This window comes from Eurosta solidaginis, chromosome 4, assembly GCF_040869045.1.
Source record: "Eurosta solidaginis isolate ZX-2024a chromosome 4, ASM4086904v1, whole genome shotgun sequence".
Lineage (NCBI taxonomy): Eukaryota > Metazoa > Arthropoda > Insecta > Diptera > Tephritidae > Eurosta > Eurosta solidaginis.
In genome coordinates, this window is record NC_090322.1 from 118,756,652 (window position 1) to 118,771,780 (window position 15,129).

Genomic DNA, 15,129 nt, shown 5'->3' on the forward strand with positions numbered 1-15,129 from the left:
AAAATTTTCATGTGGCTGTTATAATTTTGATCATGGTTCAACTATATGTTTGGCTCATCTGTGCAATAACAAAATATGTCTGTTCAAATTTTCAAAATCTGTGTATTGGTGTTAGTGCGAATGGTATGGAATGGAAACCTAAAACTTAGCAGTTTTTGTATGTGTAAGAAAATTTTGCCAATGTGTTGGTTTCATTTTGAGTTTGCCATTTCCTTTTGACAATCCCATCGGCCAGGCAACGAAATAAATAAAATCAGCTGATGAGATGAGCCAACCATATAATTGAACACCATCAATGTTGCGTACCCACAAAAAAAAACTGTGGGTAAAAGTGTTTTGCGCGGATATAGATTTGGTCTCCCATGGTAATTTTTTATAAGCGCGGGCAAAGGCCGCCAATGCAGAAAGGTGATCTGCGTAAAAATACTATGGATTCCACCCCCGGTTTCGGAGCGCTCCGGTGCCATTTTTCAGTTTTTTGGAAATATTTTTTGGCAGAAATAAAATTTTTAATTTTTGCTTTCGGATTCGTCGTCCTGAGTCCAAAACGCATTTTTTGAGCTAAAGTAAAGAATTACCCCGCAATATCAAGGAAGAGGAAAAATTGGGAAAAGCTTGTGGCGTTAGCTTCCCTAAAATGGCTTAATTTTTTCGCTCCATTTTCAGGCCTGTGACCTTATTGTGGGAGCTCAGAGAGTAAATTTTATGCCCAACTCCACTCCATCGCTATATTTACCGTCTTTGATGTAAATATTCACCATCACTAGTCAACAAAGAGAAAAAGATTGCTAAACAATTATACCTAAGAAAAGCGGCCCTTATCAGGGCCACAAACAGTTTACAAAGAGAAAATATTGGTAGACAATTATGTTTTGCATACTATAGATTTACTTTGGATTATTTATATCATCCATATGATGACAAGAAAAAAACTGGAGTATAACCGATACTGGAGTTGAAAACGCAAATATTCCAAGCCGAACTTTTGCCATAGCAGGTACCGATACCAGATCCAGCCTAAAGCCGAAATTGCTACAAAAGCCTCCTGGCTAGAGCCAGAAGAAAAATCCGGAGCCGTAATTGAAGTCAGTACTACAACCGAACTAGTATCCAAAAATTAAACCGAAAGCAAAATCGGTTCCGAACATAGGAGCCAAAAGAAAAATTGGATCAAAAGAACCATGAAATGGCGCTGAACCCGAAAGTTCTGTGGTATAGCGACTCAATTTGAAATTTTCAACACACCCGTGCTTTTTTTAATTAAAAAAGATTACATCTCAAGACATGGAGTACATATCCTTCAAAGAAATCTGCACCTCAAATACCGACACGACGAGTTTCCAACGTTAAACGTTATTATGTATATATGTGTCTTCGATATTTATTAGGTTACTAAATTACTTAATTTTCACTTTACAAAATACATGAAATTTTAAAATAAATCTGTAATTATTCATGAACATACTATTAACTCAGCATTTTATATACAATCTCATCCTAAATTTTCAACATCCCTTGAAGACAGTAACGTTAGCACTCATACATACATGTATTGAAAATAAGGTCCACTACAAAAAACATTTAGCAATAGCAATAGCATTTCCCAATATAATTTTAATACTAAAAATAACGACCTTAGGCAGATAAAGTAGGAACTATGTATATACTTCCTAAAAAGTTGTATCTCACTTTACATTAAACTGCTTTGGAATATAAATACATACATTAAAAGATGCATACAATACAAAACGGTCCCTTATTTATATATCATAAACAAAATTAATGTTGCGACCATTGGATATTTTTCAAATCAATTGGTTCTAGCACCATCTCCCATAATGGGGACATTTCACGTAAACGTTCGACATGTTTGATGCATGTATCGGTAATATAATTAACCTCTTCAATGATGGTAAAACGACCAATACCAAACCTATAAAAATTTAACAATAAATTACTTTAAAATTAACTACACAATTCAGTACGGTAAACTCGTATACCTTATTTAACTATGTGCCAAATCCTCATCAGTTCCAATCGCACGTAGTACGTACAAAGGTTCCAGTGATGCAGAAATACATCCTGAGGCACTAGACAATGCCACATCTTTTAAGGCCATCAATAATGATAAATAAAACACTACTCGTAGCGCTAGACCTATCAACAGCTTTTGATACGGTCAACCATGGCACTGCAAGACCTGTAAGGTTCCACCCTTCCCCCATGTCTTAAAAGGTGGACCGAAAATTATCTGGGTGGTCGGCAGGCATCGGTGCAATTTAGAAACGAAACATCAAAACCAAGAAGAATTAAACAAGGGGTGCCACAGGGTGGTGTCCTATCCCCACTTTTGTTTAATTTCTACATATCTAAGCTACCTTCACCACCAGAAGGAGTCACAATCGTTTCATACGCCGATGACTGCACAATAATGGCCATAGGCCCAGGCCACAGATCGATGAGCTCTGCAACAGAATAAACGGCTACCTCCCTGATCTCTCCAGTTTTTTCGCCTCGCGAAACCTGGCATTATCAAATATTGGCAAATATCTCTTAACCAACACAAAATATTTTACCTCCGCCTTCGGATTATTGTTGTCGAGGTCAATGCGCGTATTTTATCACCTATCTCGATATTTGTGGACGCGTATTATCAGTGTCATGCTGTCGTATAGAATTACCAAGAGTTGATGCGCTGGAAACGTTGAAGAAATGATTCAGCTGCTATATGTAAATAAATAATAACAATAAATTAAATATATATCATTTAAAAATCAGCTAATTACCTTTGTTTTCCGTTAAAAATGTCTTTTTCCTCCAGCTTCATCAGCAAACCAACTTTTTTCTTTTTTTGGTTTGGCTTTGTTGACGAAAATTACATGTGAAATTTTTCTTCTTCCATCACTTTTGAAAGAAAGAACGATTGACAACATTGTGAATGATAACTAAGTGTGATATCTTATCTGTCAAATACCTGACAGAATGTTCAATATGGCTACTTTTTAAGGTTTTGACAGTGTTTAGGCGAATAAAAGAAGACTTTCTTTGAACGCGCGGTACAACTGAATTCAAATTTTATTTAAACAATAATATACATATAAGACATTGAAAAAGAATTTATTAAGTTATCAGCGACGTTAAAAAACTTGTCTTCTCTTGCCTGTGTCTGAAGTTGCCAAAAAAATTCGCTATTTTTTCTTTCGTATGTATATCAACTGTCATGAATTGCAATTTTCTCACTCCTTCATTGCCCAAGCAGAACTTGCCACGTTGACAGAAGCAGAAGTTTGGCGTTCATCGATTACTGCTGACTTGTCAATCGTAGCTTGACACGTTGGCAGGACACAAGTTTATCCGTCATTCATAGCTTGTCACTCACGATGAAGAGTTACCAGATCTTTCTCAACACTCTACCCTGGTGTAACCTGACTAGGTTCCACCAACTCCTTTACCTCAATAACGGCTAACTTGGTTGCCGGTCTCTTATATAGCCCGTTTATCGTTTGAATGGTCGCACTCCTTACCTGTCCATCGCTGCTTAGCAGAACGTTTGTAACTTTGCCTTTAGGCCAACAGTTGCGTGGACTGTTACAGTCAATAATATAGACAATGTCCTCAGGTTCTATGGGCTTCACATTCTCGAACCATTTCGGTCGCCGTGTAATAACTGGAAGATATTCTTTGAGCCACCGCTTCCAAAAGGTATTTGCCAGTTGCAGAGATGCCTGCCATCCCCTGCGAATTGTGGTTCCATCTGCTAAGAGTTCCGACATAGGCTTGGCACTGACTGGACCACCAAGGAGGAAGTGATACTGGGTAAGGGCTTCGTCTTCATCATGAGTTATCGGCATGTATGTTAAAGGCCGAGCATTAATTACCATTTCTGCGTCTGCTAGCGCTGCCCGCAATAGCTCGTCGTTTGTCACACGCCCGTTTAGTACTTAGTATAATGCATTTTTCACGGAGCGCACTAGCCTTTCTCATACACCACCCATGTGCGACGATGCTGGTGGGATGAATTTCCAACTCATAGCCGGACCAGTAAACTCCTTGATGATCTTATCTTTATCCATTAAATCAAATATGGTACGTAGCTCCCTTTCTGCTCCTTTAAAATTGGTCACTATAAATCTCCACTGGATTACCTCGTCGTGCTATGAAATTCCTTATTGCGATTATACAGGAATCAGTCGAGAGGCTGTGAGCGATTTCAATATGAACTGCCCTTGTCGTAAGGCACGTAAACAATACACCATAACGCTTCTCTTGGCTTCTTCTAATGGATACCGCCAGTGGTCCAAAGTAGTCTACTCCAACGTATGAGAAGAGCCGATGAAAGGCGGCAACCCTGGCCGTGGGCAAAGGACCCATTCTCGGGGGATGCGGTCGTGCTTTGTTGACTTTACACCATTGACACTGGCGTTGTATCTTTCTAACAACAACTCTCAACCGTGGCACCCAATACTGTTGACGAAGTTCATTCACGACTGTTTCCGTATTACCATGATGATATTTTTCGTGAAAGTCAACAATGATAAGTCGTGTTATTTGGTGATCTTTAGGGAGAATGACTACGTCGTATTCACCATTCGAAGGTAACCGCGAGCTGATTCGTAAAACTTTGTGATCATCTAGGCAAGGGGATAACTTGTAGAGTGAACTGGACTTTTCAACATATCTATTATCCATCAGTGAAAATATCTCGTCTTTGAATGCATCAGCCTGTGCTAGCCTCCACAAATTTATTTGAGCAGATCGGAAGTCCTCGGTTTGTGGCGCGGTGTAACTTATATCTGATGTGGTGCACGTGGCGCGTTGTTTGACCCGGCTTAACCATATACGGGCACAACATACTACCGCTGCTGTTATTGCTAGAAGACGCCGCCAAGATGAGTAACGATTTGGTTCCAATATAGTAAATGCGTTCAATGTTTTTGCATGGTGGACACCTATATACTGTGCTCGAAGTTCTTCCGTAGTGACAACCTTCAGTGGTGTGGTCGGTGTTGGCCAATCTTGCGTATCACAGCACAAGAATGATGGTCCAGTAAACCAGCGAGTATCTGAGCTGATGTCAGGAATCTTCTTCCACTTGGTTGCTTCGTCAGCAACATTGTCGTCTGTGGATATCCAGTGCCAATCAGAAAAGTCTGTGGTTTCCAATATTTCGCTGACGCGGTAAGCGACGAACTGCTTATAGCGGCGGTGATCGCTATTGATCCATGAAAGAACTGTACGAGAATCGGTCCAGAAGTAGCGCTTCATTACACGAACTGAATGAGAGTCAACAATATTATTTGCAAGCCGAACACCCAGTACATCGGGGATACCCTAGTTTTCGAGGCAACAAGCGTACATCTGACCACACTCTCTTTTCTATATCTAAAGAAGCTTACTGCTGCATAGCAATTTTCGCTGGCGTCTACAAACGTATGTAACTCCAATTCCGGATACACACAGATCGACTGTCCATAGCATCTTGGAATTTTAAGAGACTCCATTTTCGGAAGATTTTGCATCCATCGTAGCCATTTTGAGTATACGTCATCAGCAACTTGTTCATCCCAAGCGCAACCACTTCGCCATATCTCTTGCATTATTACTTTTGCGTACATAACGTAGTGTCCAATAAGGCCTAAAGGGTCATATATAGTCATAATCAAACTAAGAACCTCTCTCTTTGTTGGCCGCCGGTTATTGCGTAGTATGTCGCTATCTTACATTCGTTGTGACATTTTAAATGTGAGCATGTCTTCTCTGGTCGACCACCACATTCCTAGCACCTTTTCTGTACTCATGTCATTTTCAATGTCGAGATTAATGTTGCCTTGGATATTGGCGTCAAGAGCCTTTAGTACCGTTGCATAGTTTGACACCCAATTTCGAATTAGAAACCCACCGTTGGCATGTATATGCTGCACGCTTTTAACTAAGTGCAATGCATCTTCCTCGGTGTCTACACTGTCGAGCATATCGTCGACGTAATGGTTCTCAATAATACTCTGCACGGCCTTAGGATACTTATTTCTGTATTGTTCGGCAATTTTATTTTTAATATATTGCGCACAGCTGGGGGAACAGGTGGCACCAAACGTCATAATCCTCATGACATACATATGTTGGAGGCTCTTTGTCGTTATGGTGGTCTGATGCCCACTTGGTGGAACATTTCGGCTATGTCACTACCGATGGCAATTCGTCGTTGTCGGAATCGATACAATACTGACAGTAGAGACGTTAGTTGGTCCGGTCCCTTTAGAAGCAATAAATTCAATGAAATTCCATTCACCTTAGCAGCAGCATCCCAAACTAAACGCACCTTGTTGGGTTTGTTGGGATTTACGACCGGAAATATAGGTAGGTACCAATATGTTTGTGATTTCTCTTCTTCCGGCAGTAATTTCCGTATATATCCTTTATTGACGTAGTCTATAATCTTATCCTGTAAGATTTGAGACAAGAGAGGGTCCTTTTGCATCTTGTTGCGCAAGCAAAGCGCTCTACGTTTAGCCATTGGAAAGCTGTCGGGAAGTCTTATGTCAGTTTCATCGTATTTCCATAGCAGGCTAGTCTCAAAACGATTTCCAATGCGTTTGGTGTTTTTATCTAGCTGGTATAATGCGTTTTGGTCTTCTTCTGACATATTCGCTGCGGGTTTAGCAGCAACGCCCAAATTATCCATGCAAATATAAGTCTTAAGCGTGTCGATTAACTCTGTACAAGCGGAACTTTCGCAGTCACATATGTGAAAAACATGATGATGGGCTGTAGAAACATTTTTTCCCAATTGCCCTTTAACTGTCCAACCTGTTATGGTAACGCATCTACAGTGGAATCAGTAAGGAAGGCGGTCGGCATGATGTGTTGGTGCACAGTGGCTAGTCATTGTCGGCTGGGGCGGGTCCTTGCCAACCTTACTGTTCCTGCGCCATAAACAGAAAAAATGGTCATATCATGCCTATCAAAACGAGCAGCTGTCAAATTCAAAAAAAAACCTAACAGAAGCGCAGAGACAACTCAAAACGCTTAAAAATTCAAAATAAAACAACATCCGGCCGAACCGGATGTCACGGACAGACCGTTGACATTCAAAATCTAAATTCAAAAAAAATTCAATAATTTAAAATTCAAAAAAAATAACCGCAAAAAAAAATTACCGAACCGGAGATGACCGGTTACTAACAGTTTAAATCAAACTCAACGGAAACGCTGAAAAATTAAATAATAACAAAAAAGCTGAAAAAATTAAAAATAAAAAAGAAAAGGGCCGAATATACATAGGGGGCGCCGCGGGTGGTGTTGCGACGCCCGGTGCTATGCCCACCCTCAAAATCCATGGCCACCGACGCACCTAAAATTCCGGTGGCCCCTTACCTGTATACCCTACGTGCCTTCTAAGTAAAAAAGAACGCCAGCATTCCCATTACTACAATGTTTTTATTGACAATTCATTCCTGTGAAACTTAGACTATATTTATATTTAATACATACTAGATAAATCTCTGAGGTTAAGACCAACGAACTTTTCCCCCTTTTTTATTTCGCTAATTTTAACAACCAGTTTAATTAGCGGTATATTGAAAGCTTTTAAAAATAACAGAAAAAAAAATGTTTTCGAAAGAAATTCCAAAATTTTGCTTCTAATTCTCCGTAACGTTATTGGGCTTTATTTATCCGTGTAAAACGGTATAGACAGAAATCTATTGAAAATTCCAAAATGTTCAAGGTTCTAAAGCAGTTCTCAAGTTTTCAATTTTTTTTCTTTTCGAAATCGTTGTGGACATTTTCTTTTACATAGCTTACCTTATGTAATAACTTAGAATTTATATAGGTAAATAGAAGAAATTAAATAACTTTTAAAATTTGTTAACAATTTTTGCGGGTACTTCCACGTTCACTACAGTAGGTTCTTTTTGATGAAATGCAGAACTAAAATTATCTCTCTCTATCTATTCTTCAACTTGCAGATGCATACAATAAACTTAAAAATTGTATCATTAAACCCATTCGGAAATTTTAGGATCCGTACGGAATCCTTTTTAATATATTTCACACGTCTTGGAATGTTTCGAAATTCAAAGTTACTAGGCGTTGAAAAAATTTGATATATTTTCTTCCCCGGTTTTATTTCCGTGTTAATTATTTTAGTTTATCTCATCTTATTTTATTTTATCTTAAGTTAGTTTGTTTCATTTTATTTTATTTTATCTTAATTTAGTTTATTTCATTTGAGGTTATTTTATCTTAATTTAGTTTATTTCATTGTATTTTATTTTATCCTAATTTAGTTTACTTCGGGTTAGTTGAAGGAAAACTAGAAGTCAAAAAAAAGTATTCATGGAAGTTTATTGGCAACTTCCCTGTTCGATGAACCATATGTGACTCATAATAGCGTAGTGGAATGAGTTCATAAGTCACATGTGACTCATTTCTTTATACAACTTTGATGACGCTGTCTGGGTACGAGCGTGTCGTTATAGATATTTGTGAGTTCTAAGTGAGCGTATATCCAAATGAACCGGACTTTAGGAAGTGGAAAAAAATTTGGAAAAAAAGTGTTCCTCCTGTTTTTTTTCTAATACCCTTTTCTCATTTTTTCAATTATTGATTATGCTTCCAACTTCACTCAAACAAAAGGGCGTACTTATACACGCTTTTGACCTTTATGTATCAATTTACTGCTATTTGATTCGTAACTTAAGTTATGTTTTTTTTTTTTTTCTTCTATATGTTCACCTGGGACTCATTGAACGTGGTAACAAAATTGGTTTTGCTACGTTCCTGAGTCACATTTGAATCACCCCGAATTGAATAGCCAAAATAAGATAAATATATGCCAAATCATTTATAAAATAGTATTCTATAATATGTATTCCAATTATTCAATTAAGCAATACAAAAATTAATGGGCGTACGGCCTTCTTAAAGCGCTTGTCTAAAGCAGCGCATTCCTAATGCTATTGAAATGCATTCAATTTATCTTTAAATGGCTATGCTTATGGGTATATGAAAATGTAAATGTATGTGTGTTAATTACTCCAATCTAGTTAGTATAATACTTTCTATAATTTTAAATACTAAATCTTATAAGTGGTTTCCAAAGTATCCTACTGTCGAACTCGGTTTTGGCAGATTATAATGGTCCGTAGTACGGAACGAACTCACCCATTGTTTTAACGTTGTGGTTATTGTATGTGGCATTCCGCAGGCTTATAGCTGGCGGCCTGGCTGTTGTTGTTGTTGGCGTTGTATCATATGCTACTGCGTATGGAGTTTGTGGTGGTTTTGGTGTACCTTCATACATACACGAATGCGCTTTAGGGTATTTCCCAATTTGTTCGCTTAATCCCTAATTGACCAATTCTGGACTCGGTAATTGTCCGTCCCACTTTGGAATGCAGGTAAGATTTTGTGTACGGTGAACAAATGTTGGTTATTAGTGGGGGATTAGTTACACTGCCTTTGAGAAGTCTTTTGATTCTACGGTGCTTTTAACTCGGTTCAGTTGTAACTGCGGAGCTGATTGTCGCTGCATTTCTTCCAGACGCGTCTGGAATTGCGATTTTGATGATCTCAAATGTGACTTGCAGAAAATTAATGCAGTTTTAGGTTCGAACAGTAGTATAAGATCCTTTTCATGTGCACAATGCGTATCGGCTTTAAAATTCAATTGGAAGTACGCTTGCCCTTAATTGGAAAATTTAAGAGCACAACTCCCCCACAGTTAACCAACTCAGCTCAATTTTTTTTTTTTCCGGCAACTCGTCTAGGCAAATGTTGGTAATTCCATAAATTTTGTTCCTTTTTGTTTTGGCAGTGATAAAAATTAATTTCTGGACACTTAGATCCTTTCCAACCTCTTTTTTTCCTTCTTTTTTTTTTCCGGCACAAGAAAAACGTGCTGGTTTTTTTTTTTACCTCTCGTGATGGCCGCTCTGTCTGTTCCCTTCTTTTCGATCTTTTTCTTTTTATAGCCACTTTCACCACATCGCTAGGTGTGTTCGCGTGAACACGCTCCCAAGGGGATCATGGCCGTAGACCGCAGCAGCAGACCGTAACAAACCTGCTTCGCTTTGAAGACCTGACGATGAAGCGAACAGGAAACCGGATCCTCTGTGGGAAGCTACTGCCAGGGATCTCCGACGACAAGCAACGTGGGGCACGACTCACCCCTGAGATAAGAGTCTCAAAGTCCTACTACGAAGCTAGCCGGGCAACATAGGTCTATCAAAAAAAAATTAAGTCAAGTTGGGAATAATTTCTGTTTCCTAGTTATACGGGCTTTGCGGCAATTAGACATTTGTTATGGAGAACTCGTCAAAACTCCGAAAGATGATTCCTAGAGGTTATAGCTCCCACCGGAATGCAAAACAAAAAAAAGGTGTAGACATTTTGATCTGGAGAACTCGTCCAAACTCCGAAAGGCTAGTCCGACCTTAGCGTGGACTGCCAGGGTGTTCACGGTCCTCGGTGAGTACGCGTGTGAACAACCTATGAGGTCATTGCTCGGGGAGAATACTGGGCGAGATGTCCCCGACCGCCAAAACGCCCAGACAAAAAAAGTATATATAAAAAAAATCAAATTGTAAATTGGCAAAAGAAACGCCCTTGTTGGTTCATTGCGGACGAATATCCGAAGCATGGAAGCGACCTATCAATTTCCCGTTTAGGTCCTCGAGATCATACAATGCATTGCCTATCTTTCGAAGCACGCGACATTTCAGGTATTTGGGTAGGAATTTGGCGTTAATGCCCTGTTTGAAGTTACTTAAGGCAAAGTTTCTCCGAAAAACTTCCTGACCTTCCTTATAGTTGACTTGTCTAGAGCGCTTGTTATAGGTGGTTACTCCCCTATCCTTGGCATGATCTAAATTTCTACGGATCTGCTCACGAATATTAGTCAACTTGTCAGCTCGGCTTACTACCGTAACCTGGTCTTCTCGAAGGCTGCCGAGTTTCCCTAAAATGTTGTACGTTGAGGCATGCTGGACCATGTTTTGGCCATATAATGCAAAGTATGGAGAACACTGAATCGCCGTATGAAAATCACTTCTCAAAACTGATAAAATCTCGGGTATATGCTTATCCCAATCGGTATGGTCAGGTTTATCTTTCAGGAAAATCCTAATCTTAGAAACAATTTCTCTGTTGACGCGTTCGGATGCGTTCGCTTGGGGAGAATATAGCCCCGTCCTCACGTGCGTCACCCCGTAATTTACTAAAAATTGGTTCATTTCCTTCGAGATAAACTGTTTACCATTGTCACTGTGAATAAACTCAGGGACCCCTACAGCCGGAAAAATGTCTGAAGCGAAGTAATTTATAACGTTTACAGTGGTGGCTCTGTGCATGGGCTTTAGCCAAACGTATTTTGAAAAATGGTCTAGTACTATGAAAAGAAATTGATTTCGCCGCTTAGATCTCGGATACGGCCCTAGAAAGTCGCAATACAACCGCTGAAATGGCCTTTCGGATTCAAAGGTACTCCCTATAGGTGGTCTCGACTGCTGATTGGTGGGTTTTACCGTTTTGCAGGTGTCACAACGCTGGACGTAGTCCCTGACGTCCTTAGCCTGCTGCGGCCAGAAGTACTTCTGCCTAACACGTTCTAAGGTTTTCAGCCATCCGCCATGGTAACTCCGGTTAGCGTCATGTGCTAATCTCACTGCTTCCTCAGTCAACCCTTTTGGCAACCATAAACGCCACAGCGAGTCTTCTTCCCCTTCCATCCCCTTACGAAACTTAACTCTTTTGAAAATTACACCGTCCACCACTCGTAAATCCGGAAGTGATTCCTCGTTTTCGGTGACGGTCCGAATTAAGTCTAAATATTCGTTGCTGCAAAATTCGGGAGAGACTAAATCTATTTCTCCGGGTGTGGTAGTGAAAGTTAACTCGTCAACATCAAAACGCGACAGCGCGTCTGGTACTACATTCAGGGTGCCCTTACGATGTTCCATTTTAAAGTCGTATCTTTGCAGTAAGAGTGACCATCTCGCCAACCTCCCGCTCAAGTCCTTTTGTGTCATCAACCACTTGAGACTGGAGTGGTCCGTAATAATCCGAAAAGGTAATCCTTCGACATAGGGTCGGAAACGCTTCACGCTAATTATGGCTGCAAGACATTCCAGCTCGGTTACTGTATAATTGCGTTGAGCATTATTCAGCTTTTTCGACACGAATGCGATTGGATGCTCAGCGCCATCATCATCGACCTGAAACAATACTCCGCCAACACCTATTTTGGAAGCGTCACATTGTATCACGAATTCCCTTGAAAAGTCTGGTTGGGCCAAAACAGGGGCGGAACTCAAAGCTACTTTTAGTTTTTCGAACGCCTCTATAGCTTCAGGAGTGAGTTTAAACGGGCCTGCTGACTTGCGGAGACAGTCGGTCAAGGGACCTGCCAAGTCAGCAAAATTGGTAATAAATGCTCGGTACCAATTCGCCATGCCCACAAACCTACGCACTTGCCGAGGGGATTTAGGGATCGGGAAGTTTTGTATTGCTTCTACTTTTCCCGGAGCCACTTTCAGACACCCGCTGCCTATCAAGTACCCTAAGTAGCGTATTTCCTTCTGACAAAATTTACTTTTTTCCACATTTATTGTCAGACCTGCATCTCTCAAACAGTTCGCCACTTCCGCTAGCAATTTTAGATGATCCTCAAAATTAGTGCTACATACCATCAGATCGTCCAGGTAGACAAAGACGTTCTCTCGCAGACGCGAAGGGATCGCCTTGTCCATCAGCCTACTCATAGTCTGCGGTCCATTGCACAGACCAAATGGCATCACCTTGAAGTGGTACAGAGGCCTCCCCGGAACTGCGAATGCTGTTTTTTCCTTAGAGGACTCTGTCAATTTGATCTGGAAGAACGCGTCTTTCAGATCAATGCCACTAATAAAATGCGTGTCCTTGAGTCTGCTCAATAAGCCGTTGATATGAGGCAGGGGGTACGAATCCTTCTTAGTCACCGCGTTGACCTTTCTCGAATCTATGCACAGCCTGACTTTGCCTGGTTTCCGGACCAGTACTACAGGACTACACCACGGGGAGTTGGATTCTTCGATAACTCCTAACTGTAGTAACCTGTCTAGTTCTCTAAAAGCTTCGGCTTGCCTCGGCGGCGAAAGAGGAAAATGCTTGCTTTTTATAGGTACAGCATCACCGGTGTCGATGTGATGCTCCACTAATTTAGTTTGCCCTAGGCCTAACTTCTCGTACGAAGGAAACGTCTCGATGACTTTTCGCAATTCTGATTTCTGTTCTGGTGACAATTCATGGAGGTTAAGTTCCTCTTCCTTTTCAAGCTTAGTCTCTAAACACTCTACGCTCGGGAATATTTCGGGAGCTAACGCAAATGCTCTCCAAAAATCTACCCCGAAGTATGCTTCTTGGAGCAATGAGGGAACAAGGTAAAAACGAATAATCTTTGTGATATTTTTAAAAGTGACCGGTAGAGATACTGAGCCTAAAATTTTTTGCTTGTTGCCGCCTGCGGTATATACGAACGCATGTAAGGGCTGATATTCGAAGCCGTTATCCTCTAGGAATTCTACTCCATTTTTCCCTAGGATGGAGACGTTGGCTCCCGAGTCTAACAACCCTACAAGAAAACTATTTTTAATTCTAGCCTTTACTAAAGGCCTTTCGTCCTCTGTAAGCGTTAACGTGGTGGCTTGCAGCAGTCTACGCTCCTGTACTCTCCTGTGGTATCTCTTCCTACATTTCAAAATATTTTCCGATACCGGGTAGTGTTCAAAAATGGTATGTCTTATGTGTTCGTACCCATGTTCCCTTTCTTCTAGGTCTGGTGAAAGTTGCGTCTGGCAAGCGACATCCCTATGCTGGCGTCGCAGAATTCTACTCGGCTCGCTCATCGCGGATGAAGACGTTTGACTCTCGGCTTCAGAACTGTCTGTACTGTCAGGGTAAGTTATTATTACTTTTGAGGGCTCTTCTGCCAGGGTACTACTGCACCTCGGAAGCTCACCACCTCCATGCAGAGATTCGCCCTCTGGGTCAGCGCACGGGACGACGCCTCGAGCACTGGCTGATGTGGGAGCTATGAAGCCGAACGAGGTTCCCCCGCCTTCTCGCTCGGGTACTGGTTTCCCTGCCTGCGATGGTCCCTAGGGCATTTAGGGGTGAATACACCCTTATACCCACATTTAAAACAAAAAGGACTTTTTATGGGTTCCTCACAATATATATAGGAGTGCCCCATTCCCTGGCAATTCCAGCATTGGATTCCCGAGTAGTCCGGTCTTCTGCTGCGTCTATATTCCAGCGCCTCTATCTGCGGATCTATCTCGCCGTCCTCACCTTCCATCTTCATGTCCGGGGTTGTCACGCGTGCCTCGCTTACATGCCGTCCTGGGTAATTGGCTCCCAGCAGCTTGCTCTCTTTCAGCACTTGTTCACCTCGGCGTGCTACATCGCGCAGATCATGGAGGTTCCTTACGTCCGCATTAAAAAGCATTAGCTTAAGGCTACTGTTGACGTTCCTTTTTATTATGTCAATCAGTAGAAGCTCTGACATCGGCTCCCTTAAGCGCGCGTTCAAGGAGATTATGTCCGCGTGAAACACGTCATAACACTCACTTGCCTTTTGCTTGCGCATGGAGATCTCCATCATGATCTCGTGGTCCGTTTTCAAGGTGCCAAACTCTCTTTTTAAGGAGTAGCACAAAAAGGCATATGTCGCATTTGGGTTTTGTTTTGTGAACAGCCAGTACCATTCTTCGGCTCGTCCCGAAAGGAATAAGTGGAAACTGGCCATTATTTGTTCGTCAGGGCATTGTGTGCGCTCACACAAGGTGTTTAATTTGAAGAGGAAATCGCTTACACTCCCAGTGCCGTCGAATGCGATTTTCCACTCCTGCGGTTTTACTGTTATGCTGCTTGGAGTCGGGTACATTGGCGGTACTACCGATGGCAATGGGTTACGGTCCATCCTGCTTGCGTTCCTGTGTTGCTGGTGTGCTTGCTGCGTGGATTCGAGAGCGGCGTTGAGCTGGGCCATGTTGGCTCTAATTGAGCCCATCTCTCTCCGCATTTCCTCCTGCGAAGCCTGGAACAGTTGGTGTAGCACGTCCACCCACGAGCCTCCACGAGTGGCTTCGT

The 15,129-nt window shown here is 41.4% G+C and overlaps 1 long non-coding RNA gene across 1 annotated transcript; it reads right to left on the reverse strand.

Moving 5' to 3' along the window:
- Positions 1-7,417: 7,417 nt before the first annotated feature.
- LOC137250215 (uncharacterized) lies at positions 7,418-14,649 on the reverse strand. The gene is made up of 2 exons (XR_010952868.1): positions 13,237-14,649; positions 7,418-13,187 (listed from the first exon to the last, which is right to left on the reverse strand). It is a non-coding gene; the product is annotated as an uncharacterized lncRNA (long non-coding RNA).
- Positions 14,650-15,129: the final 480 nt, after the last annotated feature.